Source organism: Hyperolius riggenbachi, chromosome 6, assembly GCF_040937935.1.
Source record: "Hyperolius riggenbachi isolate aHypRig1 chromosome 6, aHypRig1.pri, whole genome shotgun sequence".
Lineage (NCBI taxonomy): Eukaryota > Metazoa > Chordata > Amphibia > Anura > Hyperoliidae > Hyperolius > Hyperolius riggenbachi.
The window spans coordinates 70,400,826-70,414,701 of NC_090651.1; the positions used below are offsets into that span (position 1 = coordinate 70,400,826).

The following is a 13,876-nucleotide window of genomic DNA, read 5'->3' on the forward strand; positions in this document are numbered from 1 at the left end:
AGTTATGCTTAGAGCTGTTGGAGTATTGCAATGCCTCACGGGACTTGTAGTTCCACCACAGCTGGAGTGCCAATGTTAGCCATTACTGCTCTGCAGCATGCTGCTGTGGCCCTGTTCTCAGCCGCAGACCGTATGTTATAGAATCCCGCTAGGATTGTCTCCACTCCTTTTTCAATAACAGTATTACAGATATTGCAGATCTTGTAACTAGAAAAATTGTGGTTAAAGGGAACCTGCGGGATGTATATGGAGGCTACCATATTTATTCCCCAACAACACCAGTTGCCTGGCAGTCCTGTTGATCTCTCTGTCTGCGGTAGTGTCTAACTCACATACCTGAAACAAGCATGCAGCAATTCGGGTCAGACTTGGGTCAGAAAATCTGATCTTCATGCTCGCTCAGGGTCTATGGCTAAACGTAAAGGAAGAGAATTAACAGGACAGCCAGGCAATTTGCTTTGTGTAACAGGAAATAAATGTTAGCCTCCATATCCCTCGTTTTAGATGCCTTTTAAATGTTATTTTTAGGACACTGGAAAAGCTCCCTTCTTTTTTCCTCACAGTTATTCAGCCCTCTAAATAAATTGCACATTGTGAGATCATTTTATAAAAAACTTGGGCAAGGCTGCCAGAGATTTTCCTATGCCTTGTCTTGGTTGTACTGAGTAATAAAACACAGGATCGTATTGGTTGTCATAGAGTTTTCTAATGAGTTCGGCTTGTGTTTGTTCCAATATCTTACATCCCACCTTGTCCGCTAGACTATGCTGACCTTGCAGGCTTTGTGCTGTAGCGTCTATACGGTCAGTGGATGCTTGTATGTTATAATGACTCATTCTGAGTACTGCAGCAAGAGTTCTTTTGATGATTTCACCTTAGTGAATATACTTTTGCTTACTATGCTATACAGTTGATTGCAGTTTATAATTTATTAATGTGATTTGTCTTAATGTACGCTGTGCTGCAGTTTATAAAATCTATCACTTCCCCAGCAGTTCATTGTAAATATCAAAGATGCATATAAAATTGACAGCATCTCGGTATTAAAGAACTACATGTATCACCTTCGAAATGTTTTTATACATACTTGGGGCTTCCTCCAGCCCCCCCCCCTCGCATGCAGATAACTCCCACTCCGCATTTCAAAGCCTCCTAGATCCTTCGGTAGCAGCCCCATTCTCCGCGGCCAGTTGGCGCAGTGCAGCCAAGCCCGTTCCCCCATCTCGCTACCGTGGCTGGAAGCGTACTGTGCCTGCACAGTAGTACTACGCAGGTGCAGAACACTCCCGGGGACAGGAGCAGGGCAGGGGAGGGGCGCACGTGGCTGGGCCGCGCATGCTCAGTACGCCCGACTGGCCGCAGAGAATGGAGCTGCTCCCGGAGGATCTAGGAGGCTTTGGACCGCGGAGTGGGATCCGCACGGGGATATGGAGTTTACCCTGGTCTCAGGGTTTCTTTAAATGTGAATGATTATCGCTTAGTGTTTTTAGGGTTTCTGGAGGTACAACTTTTTTTTTTTAAGGACACCTGAAGTGAGAGGGATATGGAGGCTGCCATATTTATTTCCATTTAAACCATGCATATTGCCTGGCTTTTCTGCTGATCCTCTGCCTCTAATACTTTTAGCCGTAGACCGTGTACAAGCATGCCGATTAGATGTTCCTGACTTTAGTATGACTGGATTTGCCATGTGCCTGTTTCAGGTGGGTGAATCTGATATTACTGATGCATGAAAGATCAGCAAGACTGCCTGGTACTGTTTAAAAGGAGAGAAAAAATATGGCAACCCCAATATCGAACACGCTGAAACCAGCACAGGAGATTTGGGCGCAGCGCAGGAGATTTGGGCGCAGCCGGCGCCACCATAGGCCGTAATAGGAACTACGGCTATAGCGGGCACGGGGAGTAACTTCAGCGCCATCAGAAGACGGAGCTGAAGTTGCTTTTAAAACAGTAATTCGTCTTCCAGCAATTGCTGGAAGCCGAATTATTTAATTCCCCACTATTCATGGCGGCCTGGAGGGGGGATAGTATGTAATACGGCCGGGACTTGTGCAGCAGCAGGATCAGCCATATACCGGCAGTATCCTGCGCCCAAGTCTCCAGTGCCGTTATCTCTCGTACGCCCCCAATATCCCTCTTGCTTCAGGTGTTCTTTAAAGGACAATTGAAGTGAGAGGGATATGGAGGCTGCCGTATTTATTTGATTTTAGGCCAATTCAGTTGCCTGACTGTCCTGCTGATCCTCTGCCGCTAATATTTTTGGCCATAGCCCCTGAACAAGCATGCAGCATGTCAAGTGTTTCTGGCATTATATTGTCAGAGCAGTTGAGTGCCGCAAGATAGTGTGACTCCGCTCACTTAGCACTTCAGAATACCTCTCTGGTCCCTCATGTAATTAAGTGCTGTATACTGTATATGCCACTTTATATTTACTGTTCCTGATCCGTATGTTTACTGTAACATCACTGACCCTCTATGTGCCAAAAACAATTCCGGGTACAACCCCCGTTGTACTTGGAGAAATAAATGATTCTGACGTCTGACAAGATTAGCTGCATGCTTGTTTGTGGTGTGATTCAGACACTATTGCAGCCAAATAAATCAGCAGGGCTACCAGACAACTGGTACTGATTAAAAGGAAACACATACGGCAGCTTCTATATTTCCTTTTAAACAATACCAGGTACTTGGCAGTCCTGTTGTTCCTTCTGGTCAATAGTATCTGGATTACATACCTGAAACAATCATGCAGTTAATCCAGTCAAACTTCAGTCTGAAAATGTAAACTATATGCTTGTTCAGGGTCTATGGCTAAAAGTATTAGAGGCAGATGGCTAGCAGGACAGCTGGGCAACTAGTATTGTTTAAAAGTAAATAAATATGGGAGCAGTTCAGGTGTCCTTTAACATGTACAAGTGCCCAGTAACTGCTAGAGCAGCTAGACACACATTGCACCAGCTCTTTTTATGCAGGATGGCGGTAGTACAATAGGTATTGTATCTGCCTGAATGCCAATACATCCTGTCCTCATTCTCCTGCATTGAGGCCCACAATAAGTATCTTACCCATTGTCAGAAGTTGTGCTGCGGTTGACATTGAGCCAGTGGGATGTGAGCAGCCAGCAGCATCGAACATCGGAGGTGTGAAGAGGGTGCTAATGATGTGGGTCTTTGGGTATTAGATGTTAATTTATTATCTTTCTGCTGCCATTACACTCTCACTATTGAAATGGCATTTCAAATGTAGCAATAAATGAGCATGATATTAAAATCATTTCCCGACTGTCCTCATCTGGGGATGTTTGCTTCATTGTGCCGACATTTGGGCTGTGATAGAATGTGTGAGAGACTATATACCATGAAGTTTAGTGTAATGGTAGCAGTTGGAATGATGTGACTGATTCAGGAAGGGCTATTCATGCAGGGCCAGATACCGCATCCAAATGGCTGTCACCCGTGGTTCACCAAAAGTTCCGTGTTGGTGAGAATTGCCATATTTGTGAAGCGCATTAACCCCATTCAGGTAGATTCCCCAGCATATAGATTTGTCCTTATTTGTATGCCAAAGGATGACTTCCGTAACATTCACCAGATTAATAAAGATGTAAATGTCAGGGAGCTATATGCCTTATACATCTGGTGTAGTGTAAGGACCCTGTTCACAGTGGTCAGTTGCGCTGCACATAAACGCTGCATGTCAGCTACTGCCCATACAAGTCTATGGGCCTATTCACAGTACTGTGTTGTAACTGATCTTGTTATTCTAACTCGCTGCATGTAGGCTTTGTATTAAAGTCTATGGCCAGTCTCCATTGCAGTTCACGCACATTTTAACACATGCGGTATGCAACTGCCCACTGTGAGCCTTGCCTCAACTTTATATAATACTCAGTTGCTTTCCTGTACCCGGTAACGCGTGCGTTCAGAGGTAACCCACTGCAAGCAGTGTGTTACCATAACGCCACACTTTACAATCCGATGCTTATCATTGCAGTGCAGTATAAGAGTTTATAACTGGAAACGTAGCCTCAACATGAATAAGGTAATTGATGTTTCAACGTGAAGCTTTTTGACTGAGAGAGTCATAAACACCACATATTTTAAAATGTATTTTCCTGAGAGCCATACAATGTGTTTCAAACTGGGACAGTGCGCATGCGCAGCAGAGGGCTCACGTCCCTGTTGCCATGGTGATGTTTATACAGTTGATCCACCAGGCAGCGGAAGTGTTAGACACGTCTTCAGCTTCTCTTTGGTTTCAACAACATTAGCAATTTCCAAGACAGGAGAACTACCGACTAACAGCTTGTACAATTAGCTAGCTGACTTGGGGGTTGATTCCCTTTGTAGGACGAGATCCCCGCACTTTGGCCTAATAGGCTTCCTGTCATATCTCAGGCAGCCTATTGGGCCAATCAAAGTGTGGGGATCTCGTCCTACAAAGTCACTGGACAACTGGAGCAGCCGTTAGTTTTGGGGGTAGCGTGAGTAAGAGTAGTAGTGTATGCTACAGCAGTAGCGTGCCTATTTTAAAAATTGTATTTGTGCTGTCACACTATGCTGCGCTGCTTGATAATTTTAGCTTAGGGAATCAACCCCTACTGATTTATATGTGAACCATCAAAAGAGACACAACTGGCTCCCGAGCCATAGGTTCCCTACCCCTGATCTGTGCTGTAGTAATTTTTTGTTTCTTTTTTAGCGTAGTGTGCTTTTTGTGCCTTATGTTTACTTTTTGTATGTCCTGCAGTTGTGGCATTTGGGTTCCTCTTCCTGCTTTAATTCATGACCCTCATTTCTTTTACGCAATCTTTATTGCAGCCAAAAATAAGTAACCGCGTTTATATCACATCATAGGTATGCAAATAAAAAAGTCACTCAACCATTTACAGCATTACAGGATACAGTGTTCCAATGTTCCAAAAAGACTGAGCATTAAACCCAAAAACAGCAATAATAAAAAAGGGCTGATAAATAGTTATACATGAAAAAGTGAGCGCATTGCCCTCTTTCCAGATCGAGTACAAGATGACACTTAAATATTCAACAATTGCTTGCCAACAAACGTAGATGCTGTATGTATCAGTAAATGTTTTTGATCTTGACCATTCTTCCCAATCCGCATGATATTTAACTATTGAGGTATAGATAGTATGATGTATGAAATTCATGTTCATTATTTCATGAATAATCCTGTTACCACGCATTTGTGGTCTACTCATACACTTGTGTGGAAACTTCCTCTTTGTTCGTGTCCAAATAAGGCTCAGGTCCTGTTCACAATATTCAGTAATCTGCATTGCTCAGATGCATCGCAGAATAATTCTGCATGTCAACTCACTGCCCATACAATTCTATGGGGCTGTTCACTGTACAGCATTGTAACTGATCACATTTTTCTAATTTGCTGCATGCAAGCTTTGTGTTAAAGTCTGTGTCCAGTCTCCATTGCAATTCACACTCCTAACCATGCGTTATGCAATGTAACACTGTGACCCTGACCACATTTGTCTTAGTTGCTTTCTCTACCACCTTTCTATCTTGAGGTAGGGATAGACTCAAGTGCCGTGAGTATGGTGAAAGTTCCTATCCGTATTGCTGTGGAATTGAGTAGGGAATTATTCTTGTCAGATTCTGTGTGTTCAGACAGCAGATTGTGAGACATTAGAACATAGTTTATTTTGGTATATACATTGTGGGCGTTGTAGTAGTATGTGTAGTCTTCAACAGTAAGACACTGTAATCGCCAGACACCTACTAACTGTCTGTAGTGGAGAGTGTTTTTCAAGTGCTTAAGCTTGGATTATCGGAGGAGATTTATCCTGGATGGTGTCAGTCTTATGGGATACTTTAAAGTGTATCTAAATGGAAAAAGGCTGTGAAGCTTCACTACACGGTGCTGTCCCTTTTAGGCTTCCTTACTTTCCTGCTCTACTGGTTTACTTAAAAGGAACCGGAAGCGAGTACAATTATTTAAAATAAAAACACGCCGTAGCTGCAAATGAATATTACATGCTAACCTCACCGTTAGTTCCTCTCAGAAGCTCACCATTTTCCTCTTACTGTGATTCCTTCCAGTTCTGACAATATTTTGTCAGAACTGAAACATACCAGTTGCTGTCAGTTATATATCAGCAGCTGTCAGTTACAACTGAATGTGCAAAGTAATGTTCATGGGCCTGTTTCCACTACACGCAGATTGGATGCAGAATGGATGCAGAAAAACTGACTCCAATGAATGCCTATGGGAAAATCTGCGTCAGAAAAATTACGTTTAGTGGAAACAGGCCCATAGGCATTCATTGGAGTCAGTTTTTCTGCATCCAAACTGCGTGTAGTGGAAACAGGTCCTATGGCTCAAGTGTGTGATATATTACAGTTTAACCACTTGAGGACCTAGGGCTTTCTACCCCTTAAGGACCGGCCACTTTTTTTCCATTCAGACCACTGCAGCTTTCACGGTTTATTGCTCGCTCATACAACCTACCACCTAAATGAATTTTGGCTCCTTTTCTTGTCACTAATACAGCTTTCTTGTGGGGCTATTTGATTGCTCCTGCGATTTTTACTTTTTATTATATTCATCAAAAAAGACATGAATTTTGGCAAAAAAATGATTTTTTTTAACTTTCTGTGCTGACATTTTTCAAATAAAGTAAAATTTCTGTATACATGCAGCGCGAAAAATGTGGACAAACATGTTTTTGATAAAAAAAACCCCATTCAGTGTATATTTATTGGTTTGGGTAAAAGTTATAGCGTTTACAAACTATGGTGCAAAAAGTGAATTTTCCCATTTTCAAGCATCTCTGACTTTTCTGACCCCCTGTCATGTTTCATGAGGGGCTAGAATTCCAGGATAGTATAAATACCCCCCAAATGACCCCATTTTGGAAAGAAGACATCCCAAAGTATTCACTGAGAGGCATAGTGAGTTCATAGAAGATATTATTTTTTGTCACAAGTAAGCGGAAAATGACACTTTGTGAGAAAAAAAAAAAAAAAAAAAGTTTCCATTTCTTCTAACTTGCGACAAAAAAAAATGAAATCTGCCACGGACTCACCATGCCCCTCTCTGAATACCTTGAAGGGTCTACTTTCCAAAATGGGATCATTTGTGGGGTGTGTTTACTGTCCTGACATTTTGGGGGGTGCTAAATTGTAAGCACCCCTGTAAAGCCTAAAGGTGCTCATTGGACTTTGGACCCCTTAGCGCAGTTAGGCTGCAAAAAAGTGCCACACATGTGGTATTGCCATACTCAGGAGAAGTAGTATAATGTGTTTTGGGGTGTATTTTTACACATACCCATGCTGGGTGGGAGAAATATCTCTGTAAATGACAATTTGTTAATTTTTTTTACACACAATTGTCCATTTACAGAGATATTTCTCCCACTCAGCATGGGTATGTGTAAAAATACACCACAAAACACATTATACTACTTCTCCTGAGTACGGCGATACCACATGTGTGGCACTTTTTTGCACCCTAACTGCGCTAAAGGGCCCAAAGTCCAATGAGTACCTTTAAGATTTCACAGGTCATTTTGAGAAATTTCGTTTCAAGACTACTCCTCACGGTTTAGGGCCCCTAAAATGCCAGGGCAGTATAGGAACCCCACAAATGACCCCATTTTAGAAAGAAGACACCCCAAGGTATTCCGTTAGTAGTATGGCGAGTTCATAGAAGATTTTATTTTTTGTCACAAGTTAGCGGAAAATGACACTTTGTGAAAAAACACAATTAAAATCAATTTCCGCTAACTTTTGACAAAAAATAAAAACTTCTATGAACTCACCATACTCCTAACGGAATACCTTGGGGTGTCTTCTTTCTAAAATGGGGTCATTTGTGGGGTTCCTATACTGCCCTGGCATTTTAGGGGCCCTAAACCGTGAGGAGTAGTCTTGAAACGAAATTTCTCAAAATGACCTGTGAAATCCTAAAGGTACTCATTGGACTTTGGGCCCTTTAGCGCAGTTAGGGTGCAAAAAAGTGCCACACATGTGGTATCGCCATACTCGGGAGAAGCAGTACAATGTGTTTTGAGGTGTATTTTTACACATACCCATGCTGGGTGGGAGAAATACCTCTGTAAATGGACAATTGTGTGTAAAAAAATCAAAAGATTGTCATTTACAGAGGTATTTCTCCCACCCAGCATGGGTATGTGTAAAAATACACCTCAAAACACATTGTACTACTTCTCCCGAGTACGGCGATACCACATGTGTGGCACTTTTTTGCACCCTAACTGCACTAAGGGGCATAAAGTCCAATGAGTACCTTTAGGATTTCACAGGTCATTTTTGTTTCAAGACTACTCCTCACGGTTTAGGGCCCCTAAAATGCCAGGGCAGTATAGGAACCCCACTAATGACCCCATTTTAGAAAGAAGACACCCCAAGGTATTCCGTTAGGAGTATGGTGAGTTCATAGAAGTTTTTATTTTTTTGTCACAAGTTAGCGGAAATTGATTTTAATAGTTTTTTTTCACAAAGTGTCATTTTCCGCTAACTTGTGACAAAAAATAAAATCTTCTATGAACTCACCATACTCCGTACGGAATACCTTTGGGTGTCTTCTTTCTAGAATGGGGTCATTTGTGGGGTTCCTATACTGCCCTGGCATTTTAGGGGCCCTAAACCGTGAGGAGTAGTCTTGAAACCAAATGTCGCAAAATGACCTGTGAAATCCTAAAGGTACTCATTGGACTTTGGGCCCCTTAGCGTACTTAGGGTGTAAAAAAGTGCCACACATGTGGTACCGCTGTACTCAGGAGAAGTAGTATAATGCGTTTTGGGGTGTATTTTTACACATACCCATGCTAAGTGGGAGAAATATCTCTGTAAATGACAATTGTTTGATTTTTTTACACACAATTGTCCATTTACATAGAAATTTCTCCCACCCAGCATGGGTATGTGTAAAAATACACCCCAAAACACATTATACTACTTTTCCTGAGTACGGCGGTACCACATGTGTGACACTTTTTTGCAGCCTAGGTGCGCTAAGGGGCCCAACGTCCTATTCACAGGTCATTTTGAAGCATTTGTTTTCTAGACTACTCCTCGCGGTTTAGGGCCCCTAAAATGCCAGGGCAGTATAGGAACCCCACAAGTGACCCCATTTTAGAAAGAAGACACCCCAAGGTATTCCGTTAGGTGTATGGCAAGTTCATAGAAGATTTTATTTTTTGTCACAAGTTAGTGAAAAATGACACTTTGTGAAAAAAAACCAATAAAAATTATTTTCCGCTAACTTTTGACAAAAAATAAAATCTTCTATGAACTCATCATACACCTAACATAATACCTTGGGGTGTCTTTTTTTTCTAAAATGGGGTCACTTGTGGGGTTCCTATACCGCCCTGGCATTTTACAGGCCCAAAACCGTGAGTAGTCTGGAAACCAAATGTCTCAAAATGACTGTTCAGGGGTATAAGCATCTGCAAATTTTGATGACAGGTGGTCTATGAGGGGGTGAATTTTGTGGAACCGGTCATAAGCAGGGTGGCCTTTTAGATGACGGGTTGTATTGGGCCTGATCTGATGGATAGGAGTGCTAGGGGGGTGACAGGAGGTGCTTGATGGGTGTCTCAGGGGGTGGTTAGAGGGGAAAATAGATGCAATCAATGCACTGGGGAGGTGATCGGAAGGGGGTCTGAGGGTTTGGCCGAGTGATCAGGAGCCCACACGGGGCAAATTGGGGCCTGATCTGATGGGTAGGTGTGCTAGGGGGTGACAGGAGGTGATTGATGGGTGTCTCAAGGTGTGATTAGAGGGGAGAATAGATGCAAGCAATGCACTGGCGAGGTGATCAGGGCTGGGGTCTGAGGGCATTCTGAGGGTGTGGGCGGGTGATTGAGTGCCCTAGGGGCAGATAGGGGTCTAATCTGATAGGTAGCAGTGACAGGGGGTGATTGATGGGTAATTAGTGGGTGTTTAGGGTAGAGAATAGATGGAAACACTGCGCTTGGGTGGTGATCTGTTGTCGGATCTGCGGGCGATCTATTGGTGTGGGTGGGTGATCAGTTTGCCCACAAGGGGCAGGTTAGGGGCTGATTGATGGGTGTCAGTGACAGCGGGTGATTGATGGGTGTCAGTGACAGGGGGTGATTGATGGGTGATTGATAGGTGATTGACAGGTAATCAGTGGGTTATTACAGGGGAGAACAGATGTAAATATTGCACTGGCGAATTGATAAGGGGGGGTCTGAGGGCAATCTGAGATTGTAGGCGGGCGATTGGGTGCCCGCAAGGGGCAGATTAGGGTCTGATCTGATGGGTAACAGTGACAGGTGGTGATAGGGGGTGATTGATGGGTAATTAGTGGGTGTTTAGAGGAGAGAATAGATGGAAACACTGCGCTTGGGTGGTGATCTGATGTCGGATCTGCGGGCGATCTATTGGTGTGGGTGGGTGATCAGTTTGCCCGCAAGGGGCAGGTTAGGGGCTGATTGTTGGGTGGCAGTGACAGGGGGTGATTGATGGGTGATAGGTGATTGGCAGGTGATTGACAGGTGATCAGTGGGTTATTACAGGGAAGGACAGATGTAATTAATGCACTGGCGAATTGATAAGGGGGGGGGGGGTCAGAGGGCAATCTGAGCGTGTGGGCGGGTGATTGGGTGCCCGCAAGGGGCAGATTAGGGTCTGATCTGATAGGTAAAAGTGACAGGTGGTGATAGGGGGTGATTGATGGGTAATTAGTGGGTGTTTAGAGAAGATAACAGATGTAAACGATACATTTGGGAGGTAATCTGACGGCGGGTTTGCGGGCGATCTAATGGTGTGGGTGGGTGATCAGATTGCCCGCAAGGGGCAGGTTAGGGGCTGATTGATGGGTGGCAGTGACAGGGGGTGATTGATGGGTGATAGGTGATTGGCAGGTGATTGACAGGTGATCAGTGGGTTATTACAGGGAAGAACAGATGTAATTAATGCACTGGCGAATTGATAAGGGGGGGTCTGAGGGCAATCTGAGCGTGTAGGCAGGTGATTGGGTGCCCGCAAGGGGCAGATTAGGGTCTGATCTGATAGGTAACAGTGACAGGTGGTGATAGGGGGTGATTGATGGGTGATTGATGGGTAATTAGTGGGTGTTTAGAGGAGAGAATAGATGTAAACAATGGATTTGGGAGGTGATCTGATGTCGGATCTGTGGGCGATCTATTGGTGTGGGGGGGTGATCAGATTGCCCGCAAGGGGCAGGTTAGGGGCTGATTGATGGGTGGCAGTGACAGGGGGTGATTGACGGGTGATTGACCGGTGATTGACGGGTGATTGACGGGTGATTGACAGGTGATTGACAGGTGATCAGGGGGATAGATGCATACAGTAAACAGGGGGGGGTGGTCTGGGGGGGGGGGGGTCTGGGGAGAATCTGAGGGGTGGGGGGTGATCAGGAGGGGGCAGGGAGCAGGGGGGGGGGGATAAAAAAAAATAGCGTTGACAGATAGTGACAGGGAGTGATTGATGGGTGATTAGGGGGGTGATTGGGTGCAAACAGGGGTCTGGGGGGTGGGCAGGGGGGGGTCTGATGGGTGCTGTGGGCGATCTGGGGCAGGGGAGGGAGAAATCAGTGTGCTTGGGTGCAGACTAGGGTGGCTGCAGCCTGCCCTGGTGGTCCCTCGGACACTGGGACCACCAGGGCAGGAGGCAGCCTGTATAATACACTTTGTAAACATTACAAAGTGTATTATACACTTTGTATGCGGCGATCGCGGGGTTAACATCCCGCCGGCGCTTCCGTATAGCCGGCGGGATGTTGCGGCGAGCGAGCGGTGACAGGCGCCGGCGGAGGATCGCGTCACGGATGACGCGATCGCTCCGCCCATGCCCTTAAATGGACCGCCGCCTCTGTGGGTGAGGCCGTCCTGCAGGGCTCCACTTCCCCGCCGCCCCTGTGTAGTGGGCGGTCGGGAAGTGGTTAACAGTGTGCTTACCAGGAAGCTGTTATGGGGTAATGGCCATCTTCAAAATGGAGGACGGAGAATTCCATCTCCCCGCTCGGACCCTCCGTTCCTCACAGGAGACCCTTTTGTCCTCCAGCCTAGTCACCTCCTCTCACTCTCGCATCCAAGACTTCTCACGGGCGGTCCCTCTCCTTTGGAACTCTCTCCCTCAGCCGGTTCGTCATGCCACGAGTCTGGAAACCTTCAAACGTACTCTGAAAACACACCTGTTCAGAAAAGCCTATAATTTGCTATAGGCCGCACTGAAGGCACACTGGCTCACCCACTAATCCTGGTGTTTCCTTCCCCTTTGTTTCCTCCCCACTACCCTCTAGATTGTAAGCTCGCAAGGGCAGGGACCTCCTCCTAGTGTTTCTCATACTGCTGTAATTTTAACATATGCATATGTACCAACTACATATCAACTATGTATGTATCTGTATTTATTCTATTCAATGTCATGACTGTACAGTGTCTTGTATTTCTTATGTATATTTGTTCCCCATTATTTGTTTGTACTATGTACAGCACTACGGAAGATGTTGGCGCTATATAAATAAAAAATAATAATAATAAAAATAATAATAAATTCCATCGATCACAGTGGACAAAAGGGACGCAGGAGAGGAGAAAGAGATTAAGGAGAAGACTACACAGGAGGTAAGTATGACCTGTGTATGGTTATTTTTACTTTTTATTTTCAGTTCAAGTTCTCTTTAAAGAAAACCTGTATTAAGAAAAACCTCCCCTGGGGGGTACTCACCTGGGGTGGGGGAAGCCTCCAGATCCTATTGAGGCTTCCCCTGTCCTCCTCGGTCCCACGGTGGCGGAAATAAGTCGCCTGCCCAGTAGCGCGGACCCGACGGAGATCAGCTATTTTCACCTATCTCTTTTCGGAAAGCCGCAACAGCGCCCCCGCTGGAGCCAGGAAAGGTAAATAAATCAGCACTTATCAGCGCTTGTCGAGAGAGGATTCCGGGACACTTCGGGGGAGCCAGCGCTGGACTGCCTGCAGCTTCAGGGGAGGGGGAAGCCTCATTGGGACCCTGAGGCTTCCCCCGCCCGAGGTGAGTACCCCCCAGGGGAACTTTTTTTTTCTTTTTTTGATACAGAGTCTCTTTAAGCATACTTCCATTCCCAGACACCCTCCCTTCTTTTTCCAGAACTGGCCCACTCATCAGCCAGGCTTCCACAGCACAACTGTAGAGATGAATGAGCGTATTTTCGCTGAAAATGCGCAAGGTCAGAAACTGTGCTTGCCCAGTAAAAGGAACCACTTGTGCACGTTTTCTCTCATTAGGGCTTGTTTCCATTAATGCAGCACAGGGGCCGTGCGTCAGCACAGCTGACGTGATTCCCCCGGGGGCGGGGATTGCGATCCCGTTCACTATAATGAATGGGATCATGGGCGCAGTCGCCCCAAGATGCAGGCAACCAAGCCCTGCAAATCAGTGGTGAAGCACAGCGCATGTATGGGCAGCTCGGTGGGGTAGTGGTCAACATATGCAAGGAGTTTGTATGTTCTCCCCGTGGGATACATACATAGACATATGACTATGGTAGGGACTAGATTGTGAGCCCCTCTGAGGGACAGTTAAGTGACAAGACAATATATACTCTGTACAGCACTATGGAAAATGTTGGCGTTATATAAATACTAAATTATAATAATAATCCTATATAGTAAATCCCCCGTGTCTCTGTGTCCTCCTGTGTCCGTGCTTCCACATCTGACAGTTTGCTGTGTGTGAACCTCAGTGCACTGTGGGAAATAGCAGCTTTTTCCAACTGCCAAGCAAGCAACATCTCCCTGTGTGCATAAACTGCAGACAGCGGTGGGGGACAGGTGAGCAGGACGCTTCTGTGCGCACGTTGCTGGGGGGCTAGCGGCTGTGGCATAGAGTTGTTTTTTAA

At 45.3% G+C, this 13,876-nt stretch overlaps 1 protein-coding gene across 6 annotated transcripts in view; it reads left to right on the forward strand.

Moving 5' to 3' along the window:
* Nucleotides 1-13,876, forward strand: part of ST3GAL3 (ST3 beta-galactoside alpha-2,3-sialyltransferase 3) — a 516,482-nt gene that overhangs the window by 74,392 nt on the left and 428,214 nt on the right. Inside the window, exon 1 of one of the 6 annotated variants that reach the window (XM_068239481.1) lies at nt 13,769-13,808. The exons of the other annotated variants lie outside the window; for them this stretch is intronic. The gene's annotated coding sequence lies outside the window, so the exon portion shown is untranslated. Of the gene's footprint in view, nt 1-13,768; nt 13,809-13,876 lie in introns of those variants that run through there. 6 annotated transcript variants of the gene reach the window in all.